General features: G+C 37.1%; 1 long non-coding RNA gene across 1 annotated transcript; it reads left to right on the top strand.

The window, feature by feature from the left end:
- Positions 1-1,524: 1,524 nt before the first annotated feature.
- On the top strand, positions 1,525-18,678 carry LOC140798302 (uncharacterized). Its single transcript, XR_012110813.1, has 3 exons — positions 1,525-1,907; positions 15,795-15,923; positions 18,441-18,678. It is a non-coding gene; the product is annotated as an uncharacterized lncRNA (long non-coding RNA).
- The last annotated feature ends 4,282 nt before the right edge of the window (positions 18,679-22,960 follow it).

Below are 22,960 nucleotides of genomic sequence, written 5' to 3' on the forward strand. Positions count from 1 at the left end.
AGATTCTAAAGGCTCAAATATCAGGAAAAGACAGATATGGTGTTGGATACACTAGTAATCCAAATAATAATAAAACTGTCTTCGTTTCTGCAGGTATACAAAAGGAAGAATATCTAAAGTCATCAACTGCATTTACAAAGCAATCCTGGATGAATGCTTCTAAACTGAAGGTGAATCTACAAACTGGTAAATCGTCAACGGCACCAAAGGTAAACTTTAGTCACACTCATCGACAAAAGGTGAGTAGAAAAGGGTTTGTTTCGACATGCTATCATTACGGCATTCTAGGGCATATTCGACCTCATTGCAAATTTTTGTAAAAACCTAGAAGTGCTTTCATTTATGGGATGAAAACAAAGGCCATATGGGTCAAGAAAAGTGATTTGAAATGTTATGTTATGCATACAGCCTTGAAAGCTTTAAATTCTGATTTGTGGTATTTAGATAGTGACTGTTCAAGACATATGTCGGGTGACAAGTTGTTATTTTCTAATCTTGAAAAACATGAAGGGGGAGTTGTGACATTCGGAGATGGTAATTCATCCAAGGTAATAGGTAAAGGAAAGGTAAGTTCTCCGGGGGTTCCTATTCTTGAAAATGTTCTTTATGTTAAGGGCTTGAAAGCAAATCTTCTGAGTATTAGTCAATTTCGTGATGAAGATTATGAGGTAAAATTCTCCAAAAATGATTGTACTATTCTAGATCATGGTGGTAATATTATATGTTATGGATCTAGAACATCTAATAATTGCTATGTTGTTGGAACGTCATATAAACTGCAATGTAACAATGCCTCTTTCGACATTGCAAATCTTTGGCATCAACGTCTTGGACATGTGAATCACAAGGAATTATTTACTCTGTCCAAACAAGAAGTGGTAAGAGGAATACCTAAGATGAAAGAAATGTCAAAAAGAGTGTGCGGTTCGTGTCAAATTGGAAAACAAATTCGGATCTCACATAAGAAGGTAAATGCAGCTTCCACCGACCTTGTGCTTCAATTAGTTCACATGGACTTGATGGGTCCAACAAAAACGGAAAGTCTTAGAGGTAAATGCTATATATTCTTAATGGTCGATGATTACTCCAAATATACCTGGGTTGCCTTTCTACGTGAGAAGTCTGAAACCTTTGAAGTTTTTAAATCACTATGCTTAAAATTGCAGAATGAAAAATCTACAACCCTAGTTAGGATTCGTTCTGATCATGATAGAGAATTTGAAAATGACAATTTTTCTATATTTTGCGATTCTTTTGGTATTCAACATGAGTTTTCAGCTCCTATAACTCCACAACAGAACGAGATTGTTGAAAGAAAGAACCGAGTTGTGCAGGAAGTGGCTAGGGTTATGCTTTACGCTAAACGGGTTACTCAAAGGTTTTAGGCGAAGGCGATCAATACAGCGGTACATGTGATAAATCGTGTTTATCTAAGACTAGGTACAAAAATGACTGCTTATGAAATCTAGAAAGGTAAGAAACCTAGTGTTAAATATTTTCGAATTTTTGGTAGTAAATGTTATATCTTGCGTGATCAAGAATATTTGACTAAATTTGACACTAGAAGTAGCGAAGGCATCTTCTTGGGGTATTCGAATAATAGTAGAGCCTACCGAGTATTTAATCTTAACACTTCTACTGTTATGGAATCTGCTAATGTTATGATAGATGATTCCACGATGATTTAACTGAAGCTACTCCTATTTCTATTTCTGCAGATACATATGACGAAGAAATAGGAAAGGAACTTGATCTTGAAATTGAGAATCAGGACGAGGACAAAGTTGAAATGAACAAAGATGACTACAACGTACCAGAACCATCTGCCAGAGTGAAATCAAATCATCCACTATCATAAGTGATCGGAGACATGAATGAACCAATTAAGACAAGACAACAAATCTAAAGTGAAGTATCATTTACTTGTTATACATCTTCTTTTGAACCTAAAAATATGAAGGAAGCATTGTTAGATGATTCTTGGGTTAATGCTATGCAGGAGGAATTAGAGCAATTTTCTAGGAATGATGTTTGGTATTTAGTTCCTAGACCTAAGAATGTGAATGTCATTGGAACAAAATGGATTTACAAGAATAAAAGTGATTAACATGGCAATATAGTTTGAAATAAAGCTAGACTCGTAGCATAGGGATATACTCAGGTTGAGGGTATAGATTTTGATGAGACATTTGCTCCTGTTGCTAGATTAGAATCTATTCGTATACTGCTTGCTATTGCTTGTGACTTAAAATTTAAATTGTTTCAAATGGATGTTAAAAATGCTTTTTTGAATGGTACCCTGAATAAAGATGTTTATGTGGAACAACCGAAAGGGTTCGAAGATCAAAAATTTTCTTCTCATGTGTTTAAACTGAAAAAGGCCCTCTAAGGGCTAAAACAAGCACCAAGAGGTTGGTATGAGAAGTTGACCACTTTTTTAGTGGATGCGGGGTTCACTCGAGGTGGAGTGGACAAGACATTGTTCATTAGATGGTCGAACAAGAGTTTAGTTGTGGCATAAATATATGTGGATGGCATTGTCTTCGGGGCAACGAGTCAATCATTAGCTAAGGAGTTTGCAGATCTTATGCATAGTCATTTTGAGATGAGCATGATGGGTGAGTTAAAGTTCTTTTTTGGACTTCAAATTACTAAATTGGAAAGATGGATATTTATCGCTCAAACCAAGTATGCTAAGGATCTTGTGACTAAATTCGGTTTAGAAAATGCAAAACATGCTAAAACTCCTATGAGTACAACTACCAAACTAGGTAAGGATATTTTAGGAAAAAGTGTTGATCAGACACTATATAGGAGCATGATTGGTAGTATTTTGTACTTAACTGCTAATAGATCTGACATTGCATTTAGTGTCGGTGTGTGTTAGGTTTCAGTCTGAACCTAAGGAGACACATTTGTTTGCTGTGTGATACGATTCGGACTTCACCGACATCGTCTCGAGCATGGATTCACTTTAGGAGTGTTTTTATTTCATGTTTTAGTGTTTAATTTCTATTAAAATAAGTTTTCTGTAAGTCGCATTCGAACGCGGGTGGAGTGAGTTCGAACGCGGTTTGTGAACGGGGTTGTAAACGTGGAGAAAAGAATGTACTGTGCGTTCGAACGCACTGTGAACGCCTGCATCGCGTTCGCAAATACCGACAGGCACGTTCGATCACGCGTTCGAACGCCTGCATCGCGTTCGCAAATCCAGAAGATCTAATTCGGTGCGTTCGAACGCGGTCGGGCGAGTTCGAACGCGGTCGGCGAAAGTTGTGTTTTAGGGTTAATGTGAGTTGTTGGTTAGCCTATAAAAGGATGTGTAGGGCAACCAAAATTATCATGGATTGATTATTGAGATTGAGTTTTGCCTTGCCTCCTTCGTCTTCTTCGCTCCTATTCTCTCAATCCCCGACGACGCCGCTTCTAACCTCCTTTGTCCGGCTAATCACCCTAGTCCCTTAGGGGTGGCCCTCTTCTCCCCCTTCGTCCAATCTATCCAACACTTGCCCTAATCCTTCCATCAACCACAACCGTTCCACCATCACTCATCGCCGGTGCCACCACATTAACGCCGGTCCACCACCATCCACCATTACCTAGGATCACGTGCCTCCATCCACGGATCAAAAACAGATCACCTGACCTTCGTCCACTAAACGGACGATATCTCGAGATCCCCAACTCCGATTTGCCTGAAACTTGATTTGTTGGAAAGCTCTTTTACGAGGCTACAACATATCAAAATCTCACGTCGATCCGACGACAGAATATTTTGGGATCTAATTTCAAACTTCCGTGCCAGATCGTATCAAGCTGGTATCAGAGCCTTAGCCCCAAAGAGAAGATCGTATCACTGTGAAACGTATCATAAAATATGTCGGTGGCACAGTTGACTTAGGTATCTGGTTTACGTATGACTTGGGAGCTATCATATCTGGATACACGGATTCTGATTAGGTAGGTTCATATGATGATAGAAAAAGTATCTCAGGTGGATGTTTTTATATTGGAAACAATCTGGTTGCTTAGCACAGTAAGAAACAAAACTCGATATCTTTATCTACTGCGGAGGCCGAGTACATTACAGCGGGAAGTTGTTGTTCTCAGTTACTATGGATGAAATAGATGGTCAAATATTACAGCATTGAACAAGATACTATGGTGCTTTATTGTGACAACATGAGTGGTATTAATATATCGAAAAATCCTGTTCAACACTCGTGTACAAAACATATTAATATCCGACATCATTTTATACGCAAGTTAGTTGAAGACAAAACAATAGCACTAGAACATGTTGAGACGGAGAAACAGTTGGGTGATCTATTTACAAAATCTTTGGATTTACAGAGATTTGAGTATCTCCGTACTTCTTTAGGGATTTGTGCTTTGGATTAATTTTTTTTGGTTTGGTTTGTGTGTTTTTTTTATTATTTCTTTTCGTTTCTTTTTAGGTCTTCTTTACTCTGAACTTTTCTTTGGTTTTTGTTTCAGATTTGTCAGGAGTTTTTGTCATAAAAAAAATTTGATGCACTCCTAGATTCAATAATATACTCTTGACATATAAATATGATTTTTCTCTTGATTATGAGTTATGATAGTCAATTTTGTCATCTTGCAGTATATTGTATCATTTCTGATTTGTTCACTCTCTCAACTTCTATGATAATTAAACTAAATTTAATGCACTCATAACGTGTGTATATTCTTGAATGAGCATGACATCATGAAATTTTTTTTCAATAGCTCACTATTGACGTTGATTTGCACAGTTTGACCTCATGCTTAGTCATCACAAATGTGTTCATAAAAGATCAATGAAAAGGGCTACAATGAGTTTGTGTGAAAGCCATCTTGTTTAGAGTCCAGTTTGACTCAGTACATTGCTTGCAAATTAAATAAATTTTTTTGATGTCTGTGAATATCTTCTTGCACATTGTTTGATATGTACTACAAGAAAAGGGCTACCTACTCATGTGTGAAAGCCATCATTGCACCTATATGATTTATGTATAAAAAAAATAATACAGGAAATATTCCTGTTCGGTTATGGAGAATAAGTCGAAAAGTGCAAATTTAAATACTAAGTCAGTTTGACTACTGTGTTGTATCATTGCTTAAATAGGAAAGTTTAATTAAGAAGAATGTTTCATGTTATCTATGACTTATTTCATTCGATTGTCATATTCTATGTCTTGAATCTATTTTGAATTTCTAGAGGTGCATCTCCAAAAAGATTTTTTGATTTTTTCTTAGATTTTTTACTTAAAAAAAAGGGGCGTTCGAACGCAAATTTTTGAGTTCGAACGCGGTGACTGGCGCGTTCGAACGCGTAGACTGGTGTGTTCCAACGCACTCGAGGATTCTTTATATATTGCGTCCGAACTCAAGGGTTTTCATCTTTCATCTTCCAAACCCTAGAAACCCTTCATTTTCTCTCTCTCAAATCTTCAAGATCTTGGTCTATTTCATCAAATTTCTCACTACAAAGCCTTTTAAAGGGTCGTTCTCCTCCGGATCTAGCATCTTTCGGCCGAATTTCTTAGTTTTTCTTCACTTTTGCGAGGTATGATCATCCATCAATTTTCCTATTTTTTATTCAATTAAATCTCTTGATCTTGATTGATTTCGTGCGTTTTCGAGTTTTGATCACGTTAAAGTTACTATTTTGATGTTTCTTGTGTGATTGAATGTGATATCTTAGCGTTTTCAAGTGGATAATGGATTTCATTTAGGGTCTTCATGGTTTCTTGAATTTTTTTTTATTTCTTGCTATATTTTTGTTTGCTTTGGGCATGTATTGAATCTTGCATCTTGTTTCTTTCTCAAAAATGCCTAGAAAAGCTGCAGTTTCCAAGAGCCGAGGCCGCCTTCCTCACCTACTTCGGCTCCCAAGTTTGTCTTGATCTCTCCCACATTTTTATAAGTATTTCACAGATAGATAGGAGCTCCCCTCCCCTCGAAACGCAAAGTTGACATCTACGTCTGCGGGGCGTTACAAACACAATTTTGGCACTCGACCTGTTATTTGTGAACGGCCCGTGGTCATTTCTGATTTTTTTGCCTTGCGGATCGAACAGATCTTTACTGAGCGAAGATGGTTATCCGTGTGTCGGATGAGCGGGACTGCATATGTGGAAGTGGTTAGAGAATTTTTCAGTAATGCCACGGTTTTAGAATGCTGTATACGTTCTACTGTCCGTGGGGTTTCGATCTACTTGGACTCCAATGTTATTCGTGCAGAACTCCAACTTCCTGATGGTGAGTTCCAGTATCTATCGTCTGCTCCACTCCCTGATGTCAATGAATTTGCTGGTACTGTGTTAATTAAAGGGGAACGTTGAAAGGGCAATATGATGCCTCATGTGAAACTGACATCAGTGGTAATATGATGCCTCATGCGAAACTAACATCAGTGGCTCGCATGCTTCACCTGCTTTGTCTGTACAACGTCACCCCCAAGACTCGCCATTCTAGTATTAGTCCTGATCGTGCCTTCCTCCTTCATGCAATGTTGTCGGAAGTTTCTGTTGATTTGGCTACGGTAATCTACTGGCTGCGGTAATCTACGATTCCATTCTAACAGCTACACAGAAAGAAGCGCCCCGTGAAGGGATGTCATTTGGCATTTTTATTACAAATTTGTGCACTCAGAGTGGGGTGCGTGTGGATGCCACAGAACCTTCTCTTACTTTGCAAAATCCGTTGGATCGGATTACTCTTAAGCGGAGTCAAGCTCATGATCAGTCGTCTCCTCTCAAGCCGTCCTCTTCCGCCGCTGGACGTTCCGCACACCTTGATATTTCTTGTGACAATTCGGACGATGACTCATCTCACATTGAGGGGGAGTTACCACAGTTCTCTGACCGTTTCGATCAGCTTAGCACTCAGGTGCAGGACCTCCATTCGGTCGTGAATGATTTACGAGCTGAGCAAGCACGTCAGGGGACTGTTCTCGACTCTGTCTTGTCGATTCTTCATCGTTAGTTCCCTCCGAGTTCCTAGTCTTTGGCATTTGTGTCAAAAAGGGGGAGAGTGAGTGTGAGTTTACTGGTGTAGGGGGAGTAATGGCATAGGGGAAGTTTACTAGGTTCTGTTTACTGCTTAAATACCTTTGCGTGAATACTTGTGAACTTTGTTTGCTTGAGTACTTGTGAACTGCTTACTTGATAATTTGTGTTTGGATTGTTATTCATTTCAAGTGTACCGCGTTCGAACACGTTTATGAACGCGGTGTGAACTCAAGAGCAATTCTCCAATAATTTTGCAATTCTTCAAACTAGAGATATTCTAGACTTGTATAAAGCTCATATACATGTAAAAATACACTTAGCATATTTTGTACACAATTGCCAATAATTAAAAACCTAACAATCTCCCCCTTTGGCAATTTGTGACAAAATATCTAGTTTACAAGATATTACAAAGAATTCAAAAATGAGCATTCAACAAGTCTAGTACTTTTAGCACATCAATCCCTGCAAATAAAAATATACCAAACCAAGATCAACTATTATTATAAAATGCTAGTTATAACATACGGAGAAAGGTTCGTTTCTTTTTATTTAATATTCTAAATATATAATTATAAAGTAAAAGCTAAACAATTATAAATGGGATATAAGTATAGATAAGATCTATTTATAATAAATTTATATTTCTTAGTCTATTTTGATTAATTAGAAGTTATATAGTATTTACTTAATTATGCAAAATAATTAATTGATTAATTAATAAGACTAGTATCTTATTCTACACACGATAGTATACAATAAATTGTTAAGATTACTTAAATTGCATATATTATGAATATCAGTATATAAATCCAGTTTATAACCTAATTAATCATTAATTATACTAATTATAATTAATAATCATCATGTTGAAGAATATACATTATTATTAAAATAATTAATGTCTAAATAATTTATCTATATTAATTAAGGAAGTAATACCTAATTAAATAAATAAATAAATATAAAATAAAGTAGATAATAAAACAATGTCACCAGTGTTGGGCTCAGCCCAGCACCATGCACAGCAGGGCGTTGGGCCGAGCCCAGCACCACTTGTAGGGCGCTGGGCCGAGCCCAGCACCACTTGCAGGGTGCAGTCCAAGAGAAAAGAAAGGAAGAAGGAGGAGGAGAAGAAGAAGAAGAAGAAGAAAAAGAAGAAGAAGAAGAAGGAGAAGAAGAAGAAGAAGAAGAAGGGAGGAGGGGAGGGAGGTGCGGACCCGGGCCGGCGGGGAGGGCACCAGCAGCTGGTGGCCAGCCAACTGCTGGCCTCTCGCCGGTGGCTTGGCTCCGACGGGCCCGAGCCCAAAGTAAGAAAAAGAGAAAGAGAGAGAGAGAGAGATAGTGAGAGAGAGAAGAAGAAGAGGGAAGAAGAAGAGAGATGAAGAGAGAGAAGGAGAAAGAGCTCACCGGCACTCGTGGAGGCGGCGGCGGCGGCAGCGATAGGCTGGCCTCAGCAAGAGAGAGAGAGCGAGAGAAAGAGATATTATAGAGGGAGAGAGAGAGGTGGTGGGGGGTGCGGGGGGTTTGGCGGCGGCTGCGGTGGCGCTGGGGACCGTCGCGGCCACGCTAGGGGGTGCGTGGCACCCCCACGCTATGCCCAGCTGCATAGGCACGTGGCCGGCCATAGTATGGCCGGCCACGTCGTGCCCATGCAGAACTTAACTTTTTTTCTTTTTTTATTTAAGGATAGTTTGTTATACGTATTTATTTGTTAATTAATGGATTAAAGTGTATTTTATTTTCCTCAAGGTTTTCCTGAATTAGAAATACCAATCGGCAAATATAACTATACTCATTGTACAGCCAATCATGGGATATGGATGATGCTTTATTACAGGAAATTTTAGTGCAGTAGAGGGTAGGAATAATAATTCTCATTAAACCTCAAATATCCGATTAATCAATTGGGAGAATGATTTGTTTAATCTGGGCATATTATATAGTGATGCGTCAAGAAAAGACAAATAAACTTGATTCACAAACAAATTATAAGAAAGTAAAATAAACTTCATGAACAAATATCGAAAGTAAGCTCTTTCTTAAATTGTTGATTCTTACAGATAATACATAAAATGCATCAAATTTAGAAAATCTCCAATTTTAATAGGGTTACATCAACTTTAATCCATTTATTTTATTTTAATAATTGACCTCCGTAACTATCAAAAATCTCTGAAATGCTCCATCCGCTAGTTATTCATTAGATTTTCATGTTAAAAGATAACATGTTTAAGGCCCGACAAATCTTCTAGCCCCCGTTTGTTTTGGGTTCGGTAAACAAACACTAAAATAACTTTATTTTTTATTTAATCAAGTTACATCTATTAGTATAATATCTTGTCAATCCTATCTCTTCTCACTTTTCTCCTCTCTCTCCTCTTTTTCAAAATACTCAAATATTTATATTATAAATATTATGTCCTCATGTAATGAGAACCCTAAATATAAAATAAAAATTACAGAAAAATAGTGTAAATAATTTGAGTAAATAAAATATAATTAATTTTAAAATATTTTTACTAATAATATCGTTTAATATAGGTTTAATAAAAAATTATATAAAATAAAACTAACTCGTTGGTTATTAAAAAGGGTGTAAAATATTATTTTGAGGGCTTAAAAATAAATTGAAGGGGTTAAGGTTAACTAAATTAGCTGATTTGCGGGCTTAGAAGACAACAAAGTCTAGTACGCTAGCTTACAAAACAAGCCAGCAAACGTTATTTTGTGAGCTTAAAAATAAATTTGTGGAGTTAAGTTTAATTAAATTGGCTTATTTGCAAGCTTAGAAGGCAGCAAATGCTAGTTAGCTTGCTCACAAAAAAGCCAGCAAACATTGTTTTGTGTGCTAAAAAATAAAATTGCAAATGTACGGAAGAAAATTACTATTATAAATTAACTATACACATCCAATAGTTGTGTAATAAATATCACGTGAGGTTTATTTAAAAAAAATTAAAAAAATTGTGATGAGTCACCGCTCTGACATTTGCAGGCTTATATTTTATATATTTGCGTGGCTTAGAGTGTGAAGTCTACAAAAAAGAAGAATAAGTCAATATACTAAGACTTATCAAATCATGTATAATCTCATCACCACTATCCTCTCTCGTCTCTCTTAGCAAGAAAAATGGAGCGAAAACAATTCTCCTCTCCTCTCTCCTCTACCCACTCTTAGCTGCATGCCATCTTCGAAGAATTTGCTCGACTGCCGCATGCCATCTTTGACAAAGAAACCTCTTAGTAGTCGCACGCCGACGTCGACCAAACAACAACATCCCAAAATTTGTTGCGTCCAACAAGTAGCATCTTCTCGGCTAACGGTATCCTATTGGAGAGCTCGGACGATCCCTAGTAAGTATTACAATCCTTCTACTATCTCACATAATTATAGATCTAATAAATCAAATCTCATTTATGATATGTGTTGTTTCACTAGTAACAGCAAGATGATTTTCTCATAATTTTGATAACTATATGTAGATTAGACTACGTGTCATGCATGTTGCCATTGGAGGAGACAGAGATCATAGAGCTAGTTCGTGTACTTGCTAGGCGCCAACGACGAGTGGCTTGGCAAGCCATCCGATGAGGCGACATAGGAGTTGAAGACTAATATTTTGGAGCGTTTCCCCAACTTTTCACCTTGAGAACAAGGTGGGGGGACCATGGTAGGCTAAGACATTTAGTTAGGGTCTTTTCTTATTGCATTAGTTCTTTGTTTTTATTAAAATAAATTTTTTGTAGGTCGGATTCGAACGCGGTTGGGGGCGCGTTCGAACGCATTTGTGAATGCCTACATCAGGTTCGTAAATACAGAGAACGCGAAATGCGCGTTCAAACGCGTCGACGTGTTCAAACGCCTCGCATCGACAGATAACGCATTTTGTGAGTTCGAACGCGATCAGGCGCGTTCGAACGTGATTGGCGGAAATCTTCTAGAATTAGGGTTAATAATTGTCATTTTGGCTTGTTAGCTAGCCTCTATAAAGGTTTGGATGGTAGCGAAAATTAATATGCTATTGGATTATTGGTTTCTTGCCTCCTATCTTCTCTCTATCTTCTCTACCCTAATCTCCCTTCTCCCTCTTCACCAACCTACCACCTCTATCATTGGTAAAGTCTCTCGTAATTTCTAATCTCTTTCGTCTTTCTAGTCCTCCCTCTTCTTTGGGATCTTGACCACTTCTTCCCGTTTGTCTTTATCTCTTAAACCACATCGATAATCTACCCTCATCTCCATTAACATCCATAACCCTAACATCCACTCCACCCGTCACCACCATCATCACCTGCATTATATCATATTTTCATCCCACTTGCAATTTGAATCTGCGAAGGGCAAAAATATGAAAAACGTAGATCAGGGAGTACGGATTGATTCCACTTGGTTTTGTAATTTTTTTGACTACGGGAGAATATTTGGTGAATATTTTCCCTCGGTTGCACGGACTGCTTTCTACAATAAATTCAGATCTTGAAGGAATTATTCCGTAGCCTATCATTGGTATCAGAGCCTATGAATTTGGTACCGTAGACCCTATCATTGTCAATTTTGAAAGAGTTGGATGAATTCCTAAATGAAGTTGAAGAATATTTCCTATCTTCTAGTTCTACAAGACATACACCAAGGCCTTGTAGAACTAGAGTATTTTCTTGAAATGATCTCGTTAATAATATCCTAAATGGCTATCCAAACTAGTGCACCAATGAGTTTTGGTTGAGCATAAAAATTTTACTTATTTAGTACAACTATTGGAAGAAAGAGGCCTAAAACAAATATCTCAACAACTGAGCAATTAGCTATCTCTTTATATATGATTGCACATGGGGCACCGATGAGGACTCTTGCAGATAAATTTTAGCACTCAACTCAAACAATTTGTGAGCATGTTCATGATGTTGTATCTGCTATTTCCTCTCTAAAGGAAACTTATATTAAAATGATACTCTCCGAGGTTAGGGTTCATCCAAAGATTCAAGGAAGTAATTTATTTTATCCATACTTCACTATTAGTATCATTTTTTAGTCTCACATTATTATTCAACCACTTTTGAAATATATTGCTGATATTTTGTAACGTTCAATTTTATACATATGTAAAGAATCTATTGATGCAATAGATGAGACCTATATACAATGTATTGTCAAAGGCATAGATCATCAAACACATTCACGCAATCGGAAGGGCGATATCTCCAAAAATGTAATGGTTGTGGTTAATTTTGACATGAAATTCTTATATATCCTACCTAGTTGAGAAGGTAGTGCATTTGACATGACTGTATTACAACCTGCTATTACTGAATACAATTTTACTATGTCTCCTGGTAAGTCAATGTAGTTGAAATTAATAAACTAAGTTTTTACCAATTATATATAAAATTAAGACTAAGTTTTTACCAATTATATATAAAATTAAGATAACTTAATTTCTATTGTATATAGGAAAATATTATCTTGTAAAGATGTCGACTATGCAAATTCTTATCAGTTTTTGGCACCTTATAGAGGAACTAGGTATCATTTAAGTGAATACTGTCATGCACATATATCACATACCGGGCCACAAGATTTATTCAATTATCGTCACAGGCACCTTGGTAATGTAGTCGAGAGGACTTTTGGTGTATGGAAACAATGGTTCCAAATTTTAAAAATGCAAATGGGCCCATACAAGAAAAGGAGGCAAACCAAATTTATAATGGCATGTGTTGTATTGCATAATTTTATTATTAAACACCATCAAGAAAATGATAGATATTTGTCTACGGCTGGAACTATTGAATCTACCTTCAACCGTGATGATACACATTTTTATATGGCCGAAACACAATAATATATTGATTATAATCGTGATGGTAATATGCTAAGAAATGAGATTATAGCTCAATTATGGGAAGGAAGAGATCGAGGTACATTTTCTTTTCTATTGATATTGTGTTTATTCATAATAATAATTATTTATTTTGTACATTGGTAGAAGGATCGACGTCTTGCTTTGCCCACGGATGTCATTGTCTCGATCCAGATCATGTCCTAGTCCATGCGTAACCGGAGGAGGATGCACCATGAATTGTTGATGATCCCTCCTTCAATTTTGATTAACTCGCCGTGGTTCAGGTTCGTATTGCCCCGCCACGAATCTAGATCTCCAAGGTGATCTCCATAGCGGTTCACTCGTCGTATGAGTTCACCTACAACTGGGCCTGGTGGAACTATTCTTGCTTGCCTCTGCCCATAGGGTGGTGGCAGCAGCAGCTCTTGTGGTTGCAAATTCTGAACCGTTGGCGGCGGGTTCATGGGAGTGAACTCGCGTCGTGGGGTCGATGGTGCGTTCCCGTTCGCCATGGCTTCCCTTGTCGCTCATAATTCCCGCATCCTCTCTATCATCATCTAGTTGTTGATGGTCATTTGTTCGGAAAGAGACCCCAACACGGCTTGAACACTAGGTTCTTCTGTATTCTGATTTGATCGGGCGGTTCCGCGGGTGGAACTCCCCACAACCGTTTCCCCCTCCTCTATTAGGAGAATCTCTTCTTCATCATCTCGCCGTGCAGCCATGGCTCTAGTTGTCATCATAGAAAGCGTGTGTCCGAGGAACAGTGGCTCTAATACCAACTTGATACGATCTCCCCTTAGGCCAAGGTTCGACCTATCCTGATTTTCAGATCTAGATAGGATCTGACAAGGAACTTTAGAAATAGATCTCGAAAGATGCTGCTATCTGATCGACTTGATATTTTGATATGTTGTAGCTCCGAAAAAGAGCTTTCCATCAAATCAAGTTCTAAGTGAATCGGAGGTAGGGATCTCTAGATATCGTCCGATTAGTAGATGAACATCAGGGGATCTATCTTAGGATCCATGGATGGAGGCACGAGATCCTAGATGATGGTGGATAGTGGTGGACCGGTGTTAATAGAGTGGCACTAGTGAAAAAGTGGTAGTGGAAGGGTTATGGGTGATGAAAGTGTTAAGAGAAATGTTGAATAGATTGGAAGAAGGGGGAGGAGAGGGCCGCCCCTAAAGAACTAGGGTGATTGGATAGTCGTGGGAGGTTAGAAGCAGTGTCGCCGCGGAATCTAGAGAATTATGTTCAGAGTTTATCGTTTATTACATAATAGATGAAAATGTGGTAGATTTTGCATTTAATTAATTTTTTTGCTATAGTCAAGGATGTCCGCAAGCTCTTTATAATTTTTTTACTATTATACACGATTAATCTCTATGTACTAATATTCTTCTTTTTTATTTATGTTTGTAGTTCAAACAAAAGTTGGGGCTAAAAGGGAATTTTTGGATGAGTACATGGTTAGAATATGATACGATCTCCCCTTTAGGCTAAGGTTCGATCTCTTCTGATTTTTAAATCTGAACTGGATCTCGCACGAAACTTTATAAATAGATCCCGAAAGTTCCGCCGTCGGATCGATGTGAAATTTTGATATGTTGTAGCTCTAGAAAATAACTTTCTAACAAATCATGTTTTAGGTGAATTGGATATAGGGATCTCGAGATATCGTCCAATTAGTAGACAAAAGTCAGGGAGTCTGATCAGGATCCGTAAATGGAGGCACGAGATCCTAGGTGATGGTGGTTGGTAGTGGACCAGCGTTAATGGGGTGGCACTAGTGAAAAGTGGTGGTGGAAGGGTTACGGTTGATGGAAGCGTTAGGCCAAGTGTTGGATAGATTAGAAGAATGGGGAGGAGAGGGCCACCCCTAGGAGACTAGGGTGATTGGGCGGTCGAGGGAGGTTAGAAGCGGCGTCGCCGAGGATCGAGAGAACAGGAGCGAAGAAGATGAAGGAGGCAAGGCAAAAACTCAATTCATCAATAATTACTCCATGGTTGCCATCCATACCTTTAGAGGCTAACCAACAATTCAAAATTAACCCTAAACAGTGCATCTTCGCCGACCGCATTCGAACGCGCCCGATTGCTTCGAACGCACTTATTTCTCACTTCTCTGGATTTGCGAACGTGATGCCGGCGTTCGCAGGCGCGTTCGCAGGCGCGTTCGAACGCACAATTCGCACTCTCTAGATGTGCGAACGTGATGCGGGCATTCACAACCGCATTCGAATGCACTTCACCCGCGTTCGAACGCGACATACAAAAAACTTATTTTTTTTAAAATTAAACACTAAAATAAAGACAAAGACACCCCTAAAGTGTATCCATGCTTGAGATGACATCGGTGAAGTCCGAATCGTATCAGAATATATAATAGATGTTATGGTCAAATAGTCAAGAAGAATGCAGCACTAATTAGGCCTTGTCATTGGGAATTATTCAAGAACACGCCTTTTCATTATTTGATTCAATTTCTACACATTGATGCCAACACATCATTGGTAGAACAGCTGGCATATCTTTGGTCAAATGAAGATAAGACATTTCAATTGGGTGAACGAGCATCGATTTTAGGACTATCATTAGTTGGTAAAGAAATTAAATTGGATGGACCAACTGAACTAGCTTCATCAGTTAGGCTTCTTGTGCCGAATGGCAAGAGGCTAGACCAGCCCACTATCATTAGTTGTCTAGTGAAGTTAGCCCAAGTGATGAAAAGAAAGACATGGAGAATTTTGTTAGATTTTTCCTCCTCCTTTATTTAGCACTGTGCTATTTCAGCACAATAATAGTTGTTATTCTAACCATACCAAAATTGAGTACCGATATGATAATTTTTTCTTTATCTATTTGGTTTTTTAACACTAAATTTAATTTTGATATGATAAATCTCCTAACACTACATTTCTTTAAATAGGTGTTGTCCTCTATTCCACTTTATGTGCCTGACAGCTTACTATTGGGCGATGTATCTCCGACAGACCAAGACTATATCCAAGATAATGTTGTTGATTCTCAACCATTTCAGCCTGGCAAGATGAATAAGGTATATCTTTAATCAAATTACTATAAATTTTATTTTTATTACTCATCTCAAGTTTTTGGTATTATAATTCTAACTGGTAGCTGAAATCTTTTCATGGACAAAATGAGTAAGATGGAAGAAAGATAATTAAATATGGAAAGAGTCTTGAAAGATGTCCAGAGCAATGTCCATTGCCTGGTTCAAGGTGGCAGACTAAGTCCATGGTTAGTAGTGACACGATACATTGTAGAGAAAGTGTTGCTATTAGTAAAACTATTAGAGGGGAAAGAGTAAGAAATTATTATTATTTAGGTTTTTCATATTTTTCATTGCTTTCTCATATGTTGCTGAAATTAACTAACTAGTACTTTTTATTAGAATTATTACAATGATGTTATTTGGAGGTCCGACAATATATTTGTAAATAGAAGAGATATTGTTGAATTAATTAACGGCAGGATGGTTTCAGATTATGTTATTAATGTCCGCCAAAAAATGTATTATGTTCAACAAGTGGGACATGAAGATGGATATGTTCCATGCTTATTCATCAGCACAAAATTTGTAATAACCCAACCTAAAAAAAAAATTTCTACATGGGCACGACGTGGCCGGCCACAGTGTGGCCGGCCTCGTGCCCATGCAGCTAGGCATGGCGTGGGGGTGCCACGCACCCCCTAGCGTGGTCGCAGCCATTTGGCTGCGGCCAGTTGGCCGCAGCGGGCCCCAGCGCCGCCGCCAAAACCCCCCCAACCGCCTCTCTCTCTCTCTCCCTCTAAATATCTCTTCTCTCATTCTCTCTCTCTCTCCCTCTCTCTCTCTCTCGCCGAGGCCGGATTATCGCCGCCGCCGCCACCTCCACGAGCGCCGGTGAGCTCTTTCTCCTCCCCTCTCTTCTTCTGTCTTCTTCTCTCTCTCTCTCACTATCTCTCTCTCTTTCTCTTTTCCTTACCTTGGGCTAGGGCCTGTCGGAGCTGAGCCGCCGGTGAGAGGCCGGCAGTTGGCTGGCCACCAGCTGCCGGTGCCCTCCCCGCAGGCCGGGTTCGCACCTCCCTCCCCTCCTCCCTTCTTCTTCTTCTTCTTCTTCTTCTTCTTCTTCTTCTTTCTTTCTTTCTTTCTCTCTTTTTCTCTTCCCTCCTCAGCTTCCACTTCTTCTTTTCGGCCCAGCACTGTAGCAGTGTTTTAATTAATCATTTATTTATTTATTTATTTGATATTATTTATTTAGGTTTTGCCTTCTTAATTAATGCAAATAGATTATTTAGACATTAATTATTTTAATAATAATATATTCTTCAATATGATTAGTATTAATTGTAATTTGTATAATCAATGATTAATTAGGTATAAATATAAGTAATACTCATTTTTATTTATTTATATCTCTATTAGATTAATATATAGATTTGTAAATTATAATTATCAAATTTATATACCAATATTTTTATGAGATACATTTTAAATAATTATAATAATTTATTATACATTATTATTTTGTAACAAATAAGATAATGACTACATAGTCCCTAATTAATCAAGATATAATTTAATTATAATTAGGTTTTTATCTATATTTATATTTATGAGTATGCATGTGCTGACTATATAGTTGGAGACTACATTGCATCATTTTTCTCTTGATTCCTATTCCACCTAAATTCCTATTATGCATTGACTTGTTATCGTACTAGATATATGCATATGATCTGTCATTTAGAAGGAAAGCATGAAATATGATTGATAGGATAGTTGATCGAAAGCGTGAGGATACCCGAGTGGGCGCGAGGGTTAGGGCGTGCCTGGAGATGATTGATCGCTCGACATAGTCGCGATCTTGTTGGCCTTACGTCTAAAGTCGTTAGTCTGTATGCGTAGTAGACATTCGGACACATGCCGTTCGCTAGGGCATATGTGGCGAGTTATCCTCACGAGGTTTCTATCAACTATGTGGGTGCCCGGTCTGGATGGATGTTGATACCCTAGCGGGTGGCGGGGTATGGTTATATTAGAGATACTCTTGCAGGTGGCGGAGTATGCTCTCAGCCTTTGGACATGATGTTGAGACCGGGTATCGGGTATTGACTGTGTACAGTGGTCTAGTATGATGATATTATATCGAGATGTCGGTGATGATCGTGATGTTGAGAAATGCATATGATTTCATTTTTATCTGACATACCTGATTATTGAGTGGTCAATATACATCATATATGGTTGTATTTGATATCATAGCATGGCCATGGTCGGCATACATCATGTGTCATATTTGATAGAGAGTTATGATGATCATATGACATGGAGATTTTTTTATTCATTATCAAGGATTGTATACTTTTATTAGTATGACATATTGTCTACTTTTCATTTATGTATTATTGAGGATACATTCATATACTCATTCATGACATGATGGTGCTTTCTGATTCATATTATCCAGTACATGATTTACTCTCTGTTTGGCATCACTGATTCGGGGTAAGGTCTATTCACTGAGCCTTTTGCTCATGACTCTCTTTATTTCTTTTCTAACCCCCTCAGATATGTGGTACGTGATAGCGACTTGAGAAGATATTTTAGAGCGATGATGAGGTGAGTTATAGATGCGAGATGGTATAGATGATAGTTTATATAGAAATTGAGTTGTACTAGTATTTGATATTTGTACTCTTTTGTATTAAACGATGATTTGTATAATACAGGTCGAATCATAGTGTAAGTTGTATCTTGATAGTTTGTTGTGGCCCGTGTGGGTCCCGCCAGATTATGTAGCGGTCTAGTGTATATTATTGTGGACTTGGATATTCATATGTTAACAAGTTTATTTGGTTGATAGTATGATGTATTTGGTGATGGATTATGTGATCATGGATAGGTTAATAGGTTTTATTTGATTATGTCATGATTATATATGCACAGGAAAGTATCTGTGCGTGACGGGCCCTGCCCAACCTGTCGCGTACGTCGCGCGTGCCGTGTGGGCGCGTGGGCGTGCACGTGCCGTGCCGGGCGGGGGCGTTACAAAATTTGATGTATGTTTTAACTAATTATTATTTTTTAATATTCAACATTCTTATTTTTTTTTTAGTAATGATGTAATACTCTCTCTTTTGTATTGATACACAGAGAGGCGTAGGGCAAAATGTGAATATATGACAAACATATTTCTTAGGCCAGCATTAGAATTGAAAAGTTTAAAAAGTTGTGAGAAATGGATTATACCACTTTGGACATCTCATCATTGGCATCTACTAGTGGTTGATCTTAAGAAAGGAGTGCAAGAACATTATTCTTATAGTGGCACCCCGTTATACTGTGGAGTCAAATGAAATGGTATATGCATTAGAAATTTTAAAATATTTTTTCTACTTAAAGAAATTCATTTCTTATAAATCTTTTTATTTTTTAAAATAAGGATATCATATCATTAATATATTGAAAGTTTGGTATAATGAAATCTATATCAATAGAGTGGAAAACGAGCAAGCATGAAAAGTGGAATCAACAAAGTACATACCAAGACAAGAAGCAAGTTTAGATTGTACCATTTTTCTACTAGAATATGAATATCGTATTCAACGTGGAAAAAACGTGGTTGGATTTGCACAAAAGGATATGAAATGGCTACGATTAAAACATGTATTAGATATAACCAGAGATGGTGAATTGAAAGATAAATGAGGTAAATATTGTTTTGAATTTATGCATTTCTATCTATTAAGCAAATTACATATATATTGTTTGAATTTATGGATTTATCTCTTTTAAGTAAATTTGAAGGTATGATAATCCAATTGATACATATTTGATTCATAAAGAGAAGTGTCAATGAAGACTGAAAATAATTTTTTGCTATTCTCTTCTCAATTTATTTTACATTAAATTGAAAATAATTTTGGATTTTTTACTCCACAGATTGGTTTCTTTGATTGGAGCTGGGCTTATATGCAAGTTGAAATGGATGAGGAGTCATTTTTTGGATTTATTTTTCAAGGGTGTTTGAAGGAAACAATTTGAGATGTTTGTATTGAATTCTATTTAATGCAATTGTCAATTTTTTTGAATTAGTAATAATGTATATTAAAATACTACATTGTTGTAATATAATGCATAGTATCATCAGCTCATTGGTTGATTGTTTTCCAATTTCAGTAAGAAAATATTGGAATGACACATTGATAGGCTCTGATACTAAATGATAGAGTACGGAACAATTCCTTCAATATCTAAATTTATTGTAGGAAGCAATCCACGCAACTAAAGGAAAATATTCACCAAATATTCTTTCATAGTCATAAAACTATTAAACTAAGTGGAATCGATTCGTAACTTCCTAATCTATGTTTTTTGTATTTATGCCCTTCATAGATTCGAATTGCAACAGGGACAAAATTATGATTTAGTGCGGATGATGGTGGTGGTGACGGGTGGAATAGATGTTAGGGTTATGGATGATAATAGAGATGAGGGTGAAAGGTGGATGTTGTTAAGGGATAAAGACGAAGGGGAAGAAGTGGTCGAGATCCCAAAGAAGAGGGAGAACTCAATAGATGAGGGAGATAGGTTGGTGAAGAGGAAAGAGGGTGATTAGACTAGAGAGAATAGAGAGAAAATAGGAGGCAAGAAATCAATAATCCAACAGCTTAATGATTTTGGCTGCCATCCACACCTTTATAGAGGCTAGCCAATAAGCCAAAATACAATTATTAACCCTAATTCTAGAAGATTTCGGCCGATCGCGTTCGAACGCGCCCGATCACGTTTGAATGCACAAAATACGTTCTCTATCAATGCGAAACAATACAGGCGTTCGAACGCCGCAAAAGAATACACCCAACTGCGTTCGAACGCGCATTTCACGTTCTCTGTATTTGCGAACCTGATGCAGGCGTTCACAAATGTGTTCGAATGCGCCTCCAACCATGTTCGAATGTGATCTACAAAAAATTTATTTAATAAAAACAAACAACTAATGCAATAGGAAAAGACCCTAATAAAATATATCACACATCCAAACGAAAAATAAGTTAGTTAGTATATTGTAAAGAAATTAGTTGCTTTCCAAAGTTTTCCTGTCAAAAAGATAATTTAGCATCGCTAACATGTTCAATTTCAGTAATTTTGGTGGTTTGCGAGCTTAATCATGTTGTGTTCCATTTGTGGGCTTGATAGTCAAGCAATGTGTTCTGTTTGCGGGCTTAATCATTTTGTTGTGTTTTGTTTGTATAGTCAAGCAATATGTTCCGTTTGTGGGCTTAATCATTTTGTTCTTTTCCGTTTATGGGCTTAATAATCAAGCAATGTGTTCCGTTTGCGAGCTTAATCGCAAGATATGTTCAGTTTGCGGATTTGATTTGCGGGTTTAATAGTCAAGCATTGATCCATTTGCGGGCTTAATCGCAAGCATTGTGTTCCATTAGCAGGCTTAATAATCAAGTAGTGTGTTCCATTTGTAAGCTTAATCGCAAGACATGTTCAGTTTGCAAACTAGATTTGGCGAACTTAATCGCTCCTAGTGTGTTCAGTTTGCGGACTTGATTTGCTAGTTTATCTAAAAGACGCAAGGCAGCAAATATATCTCCCATATTCATTTAAGCTAGCATATTGCTATTATAGACACCATATAAGCTTGCAAATAATTTAAAAATTATATTTAAGCCGGCAAATGACTATTATAGACACCACATATTCATTTTAAGCCTACAAATAATTTGAAAATTACATTTAAGCCCAAAAATGACTATTATAGCACCACATATTATTCATATATTATAATAATCATTACATGAGAAGGGTAATTTTGTCTAGTAAATGTACATCTCATTCATTTTCCTCCAAAATTAATATTTTTTTACTTTTTCACATCACATCATAAATAATAAATACTCTTAAACTAGTTTAGAACCAAACACCAAATTACCTTAAACTAGTTTAAAGTACCTAAATCAAGACTAAGAAATGAGGCTAACTAATTGAGTTTGAGGCTTAGTCTCAAACCAAATGGGCCCCTATAGTTTAGCAGGTCAATTTGTACCCAAAGAAAAAATATAAGACTTGTATGTGAAAATGAAATAGTTTAGGAAGTTTTAGTTAGGGGTGTAAACGAGCCGAGCTTGATCGAGTCTGGCTCTAATCAAGCTTGGATTGAAATTAATTTTAAGCTTCTCTTTGTAATCAAGCTTGAATTGAAATAATTTCAATTTAAGCTAATTTTGAACTCGAGCCAATTTCGAGCTTAAACGAGCTTAAACGAGCTACTCAATTAGCAATTTCAAGCCTTATCAATTTCAAACCATTTTCGAGCCTGAGCAAGCTTGAATTAATTTAGGCTTGAATCAAGCTTGAAATAAAACCTAATTCAACTATAGAGATATAAATATTACTAAAATATAAATTACAAGTAATAAAGATAAATGGGTTAGAAAACTACAAGCAACCAAAATATAAATTATAAGTAACAAAGATAATTGTGCCAAAAAACTACAAGCAACCAAAATATAAATTACAAACAATAAAGATAATTGTGTTAGAAAATAATTGCTGAAATTCTGAATAGGTGAAAGGGTTTTGATCTGATGGTTCATATTAGTTTGATATTACTCATATATATATATATTCGAGCCGACTCGATTGAGCCAGCTCGGGATCAAGCATAGCTCGAATTTAATATCGAGCCTAGCTTTAATGATCAAGCTCGGCTCAGCCTATTTTTGAGCCGAGCTTGATCGAGCATTATCGAGCCGAGCTCGAGCTGGCTCGATTATTTTGGCAGCCCTAGTTTCAGTACAGTTATACATTTTAAATAAGAATAAACTACTACTTTGTCTACTGGCATTCTATCGGACATATAGAATAACAAGACTCAAAACCCTAATCCGACAAAAAGAAGCGATAAATAGAAAGTTTCTACTTGGACAAATAAACACCTATCTTAATTTCGAATTATGCCTATTTCTTATTCAAAGTGAAATTTTGATATGAATCTGATTACAAACTTTAAGCATCAACAAATGTGTACAAATTTAAGCACAGCATGCAGAGAGTTAAACACAAAAGTTTTA

The sequence above is a fragment of the Typha latifolia genome, chromosome 11 (genome assembly GCF_019914945.1).
Source record: "Typha latifolia isolate L0001 chromosome 11, TyphaL0001v2, whole genome shotgun sequence".
Classification (NCBI taxonomy): domain Eukaryota; kingdom Viridiplantae; phylum Streptophyta; class Magnoliopsida; order Poales; family Typhaceae; genus Typha; species Typha latifolia.